Genomic DNA, 5,000 nt, shown 5'->3' with positions numbered 1-5,000 from the left:
AGAGACAGAGAGGGGGGGGGAGAGAGGGAGAGAGAGAGAGAGAGAGAGAGAGAGAGAGAGAGAGAGAGAGAGAGAGAGGGGGGGGGGGGACAGAGAGAAAGGGAGACAGAGAGAGAAAGAGATAGAGGGAGGGAAAGAGAGAGAGAGAGAGAGAGAGAGAGAGAGAGAGAGAGAGAGAGAGAGAGAGAGAGAGAGAGAGAGAGAAAGAGAGAGGAGGGGGGGGGGAAGAGAAATGGAGAAAGAGATAGACAGAGGGAGGAAGAGAGAGAGAGATGGAGAGAGGAAGGGAGAGAAAGAGATAGAGACAGAGAGACAGATACAGTTTTAAAATTAAACAAAAATTTAGAGGGAAAAAGAACCAAATAAGACAATAAAATCATTTAAATTACCTTTACAAAAAATTTAAAAAAAACAAGAGACACTAAAGAGGGAAGTTGAGTGGTTGGGTAGGGGGTAGGGTAGGGAGGGGAGGGGTACGTGAATAGATAATTCTTCGGCATCGGATTTGATGTTCCTCCTCCACTCAAGAGCTGCTTATCGAGAATCCAGTGTTGTCAGCGCCTGTCTTCAGGTGTTCCGACTGAGATTGTGGTTTGCTCTCTATCTATCTGTCTATCTGTTTTGTGTATGCACATACTTGTTCATTTCTGATTGGTATTTTTCTATCTACCTCCTTTTGCGTATATATTCATTTTCTTTCTCTCTCTCTCTCTCTCTCTCTCTCTCTCTCTCTCTCTCTCTCTCTCTCTCTCTCTCTCTCTCTCTCTCTCTCTCTCTCTCTCTCTCTCTCTCTCTCTCTCTCTCTCTCTCTCTCTCTCTCTCTCTCTCTCTCTCTCTCTCTCTCTCTCTCTCTCTCTCTTCCTCTCCAATTCTCTATCCCTCTCCCCACCCCTCTCTCTCTCTCTCCTCCTCTCCCTTCCTCTCCCTCCTCTCCTCTCTCCTCCCTTCTCCTTCTTTCCTGCCCACTCTCTCTCTCTCCTCTCCACTCTCCCTCTCCCTCTCCCTCTCTCGCAATGGAAAAACGCAATTTACGGAAGCAATTAAGATCTGCGCACACGCGAGATTGCGTTGAATTCAAGTCTACATGTCTAATGCATGGTTATCTTATCAGCGGCTGTTTCACGCTATCAGAGAGCTTTCTTCAGGAGTCACTATTACACCACTGCCCCCCAACCCCCTCGTCACTGTAACTGTAGCCTTTGTTTAGTGTAGACGTGTGTACGGTGATCAGCTGTAAGGAACTCGTGAGGACAAGTGAATCGGTGAAAATAAGGAAAAGCTTTTTTCTTAAGGAGGTGTTCTTCGGTCGAACGCAGTGAAAATAATCCGGTTTCTTGGTCCTTGTGTTTATTAAGGGTGTGGAAAAGAAAGATGTGATTTTGTGCTTGTGGTCGTGTTTGAATAAGCGTTTGTGCTTGATTCGAAAGAGGATCGAGTATATAGTGTGATAATGCAAGGACTCGCGCTGAAAAAAGAAAGTAATGTTTAATTGAAATGTATATATATATATATATCTTTTAAACCTCTCCTTCTCTCCCAGTTCTATATCAACAGTGAATATAGTAAACAGCAGATAAGAGAAGGAAATACGGAGAACTTCGAAACGTGTGTTTGTTTGTGTTTTCGTGCATATATCCCGTTATCCAAATGATTTAAGATCGTTTTCCATTGCGGTTTTCGGCAATTATTTGCGCTATATTTACCGTCGACGCGAAATCGTAGTTATCAGGTTGTTGATAGAGTGAAGGTTATTCAGACCGTTGACAAAAGACCGACTTTGATGATTGGGCGGGAGGATCGTATCTTGAAATTCGTCGTTTCTTTACTGATGTCGTAACTATTTCGGTGATGGAGTGCATATCATGTAGGTAGATGGATATGTGAAACGTCATTGCACTTGTTGACATCACTAGCAACATGAGATGTTTAACAAACAAACAAAAAAACTTCAAGTCAAATCTATGCTTCCTCAGCATTGGTTCATCTTATTTTTTCATCTGTGGAAATGCCATATACTTTTGATTGATTTAAATATTTATTCTTTATTAGTTTAAAGCGTATCTTATCTGCCGAAGAAAGGAAAAAGTTGACAGAAGGAAATTTTATTTTGGAATATATGAATGGTTAACAACGCGGGGCTTATGGGATGTGTTTATTTATTTTTATTCGTTTTGAATAGTTTGACTTTAATTTGATGTTTTCTTTTGTATTATTAGAGTGATACCAATATGCTTACCAATTCTATGCATGAAATTGAATTGAATTGAATTCATATAATTACATTAGGCATCAGCTGGCATTACTTCGTGATTCAGTTTTTGAGAATTTGATTAATTGTCAGTGAACTCTCTCTTTCTCTTTCTCTTTCTCTTTCTCTTTCTCTTTCTCTCTCTCCCTCTCTGTCTCTCCCTCTCCCTCTCTCTCTCTCTCCCTCTCCCTCTCCCTCTCCCTCTCCCTCTCCCTCTCCCTCTCTCTCTCTCTCTCTCTCTCTCTCCTCTCTCTCTCTCTCTCTCTCGGTCTCTCTCCTCTCTCTCTCTCCCTCTCCTCTCTCTCTCTCTCTCCCTCTCCTCTCTCTCTCTCCCTCTCTCTCTTCCTCTCTCTCTCTCTCTCTCTCTCTCTTCCTCTCTCTCCCTCTCTCCTCTCCTCCTCTCGTCTCTCCCTCTCTCTCTCTCCTCTCCTCTTTCTCCTCTCCTCCCCTCTCCTCTCCTCTCCTCTCCCTCTCTCTCTCTCTCTCTCTCTCTCTCCCTCTCTCTCTCTCTCTCTCTCTCTCTCTTTCTCCCTCTCTCTCTCTCTCTCTTTCTCTTTCTCTCTCAAGCGAATGACGTCACGGGTAATAACGTCATGCAGAGGACCGCAAAACGTATCGTAACGGAGGTTAACCAAATCCCTCTCAGACCAGGCTGTCATGCAGGCACCGTGACTGGTACGGCTTATCTCTTGGGGGTATCATGAATCTTTGCCGCAAGTTAGAAGCAGTGATTCATTGCAAACGGCATTGCAATGTCAGAATTATGAGCTGTGAATCTGTTGGAGGGGGGAGGGGAAGGAGATTTTTTTTTTCTTTCTTCTTTTTCTTTCTTTTTTCTTTTTCTTTTCTTATCTTTCTCTTTTTTCTCTCTTTATCTATCCCCCCGACACACCTTGCAAAAATGACTTTATCACCTAGTATCAGCTGGTTTTATCTTATCTCGTCTCGATTTCACTCACTGTGCACCCCGCAAGAGACGGAGATTTCCTTTTAAATATTTTTTTTTCTCCTCCGTTTCCCTCCCCTCAAAAAAAAAAAATAGTTGTACAAGACCATTTTTTTCGGGTTTATATATAGATATATATATATGTATTTCATTTTGGGCGGTGACACCGGCTTGAATTTGTCGAGGAAACAACATTACGACCTCCTCGTTTCTACTCCACTTGATCCCTTGACCAGATAAGTGGCCGGATTCTTCTCCTGGCGCGGAAATTCCATTGGTTGGGTCGGGGGTGAGGGGGGGGTATGGAGTACGGGGTAGGGAGAGGGGGATGGGGGAAGGTGGATGCGGGTTGGAGGAGGGGAGGGGGGAAGGTGGAGCAGGTGAAAGAGGGAAGGGGGGGAAGGTTGGGAAGGTGGAGAGGGTGGAGGGGGGATGATGGAGGGGGGAAGGGGGAAGATAGAGGGGGAGGAGGGAAGGGGGGTAGGGGCATGGGGGAAAAGGATATGGCGAAAGGGAGAGGGAGGGGAAAATGTTATTAATTAAGGCATTTTTGTTTTATTGTTCCCGGGATTTATTACCCTTTTTTAGAATGGGTTTTCACGCTGATGACGAAAGAGACAGAGAGAAAAGGAAAGAGAAATGAAAAGAAGACAACCATTATATTTTTTTAATGGAAACTTAGATATAGAAGATATGGGTGAGTCACCCTAGAGGCTGTGATTACAGGTAGAGGCACTCGCGAATAAGTTAGAGTGTTGCATGCAAGGTCGTCACAGCGATCTGCAACAAACGAGCCGCCAGCCCGACTCTTATCGAAGCGCTGGCGCCAACGCCGCTATCGGACTTCATCTCGTCTCTCGCCTCCTGTCGCGATTTCGGGATATTCCCCCGACTGTTTATTTTTTATTTATTATTATTTTTTTTTTTTGTTCATTTTCTCTTGCCTTTTCTCTTTCTCGCTTCCTTTTTTTTTCTTTTTCTCCTTCTCATCTCTTCTTTTTATTTCTTCTCTCCCTCCCTCCCTCCCTCCGTCTCTCTCCCTCCCTCCGTCTCTCTCCCTCCTCTCTCTCTCTTTCTCTCTCTCTCTCTCTCTCTCTCTCTCTCTCTCTCTCTCTCTCTCTCTCTCTCTCTCTCTCTCTCTCTCTCTCTCTCTCTCTCTCTCTCTCTCTCTCTCTCTCTCTCTCTCTCTCTCTCTCCCTCCCTCCCCCCCCCTCCCTCCCTCCCTCTCTCCCTCCCTCCCTCCCTCCCTCTCTCCCTCTCTCCCTCTCTCTCCCCCTCTCTTCTTACCCTTTTCTCTCGATTCCCCTACCGCCCCCTTCCTCCGCTACTCCCCATTGTCTCCCCCTCCCACTCCCCCACCTCCCCTTCCCCCTCATATTCCAGAATCGAAACTATAACCTTCAGTCTAATTTTCACACTCCCTTCCCCCTCCATCATGCAGTTTTAGCGGCCATTCATCATTCAGTGAATAATTCCTCTCTGCTCCTGATAAGGAAATAATCTCGCCGTTTGATCCGTGATGTGCGGGTTTAGTCATGGCGGGTTTTTTATCGTTTTTTTTTGTTTGTTTTTTCATCTGTTGCGCCCGAGGTATATTTGTATATTGTATATTGTACACACACACACACACATATATGTGTGTGTGTGTGTATGTATGTATGTATGTGTATATATATACACATATATATACATATATATATATATATATATATATATATATAAATATATATTTATATATTTATATATTTATATATATACAACTATATATACCATATATATATACTAATATATATATATATATATATA

The 5,000-nt window shown here is 43.7% G+C and overlaps 1 protein-coding gene across 8 annotated transcripts in view; it reads left to right on the top strand.

Annotated features, from left to right (window-relative positions):
• The window catches only part of spri (Src homology 2 domain-containing protein sprint), a 396,611-nt gene that overhangs the window by 364,675 nt on the left and 26,936 nt on the right, over positions 1-5,000 (top strand). For 2 of the 8 annotated variants that reach the window (XM_043009698.2, XM_043009695.2), the window contains exon 1: positions 1,172-1,233. The exons of 4 other annotated variants lie outside the window; for them this stretch is intronic. The gene's annotated coding sequence lies outside the window, so the exon portion shown is untranslated. Of the gene's footprint in view, positions 1-1,171; positions 1,263-5,000 lie in introns of those variants that run through there. 2 more of the 8 variants (XM_043009697.2, XM_043009696.2) reach the window with 2 other exon arrangements.

The sequence above is a fragment of the Penaeus japonicus genome, unplaced genomic scaffold (assembly GCF_977035675.1).
Source record: "Penaeus japonicus unplaced genomic scaffold, GWHDUDI00000001_assembly GWHDUDI00000010, whole genome shotgun sequence".
Taxonomy (NCBI): Eukaryota; Metazoa; Arthropoda; class Malacostraca; order Decapoda; family Penaeidae; genus Penaeus; species Penaeus japonicus.
This window is presented reverse-complemented; position numbering and strand designations above follow the sequence as displayed.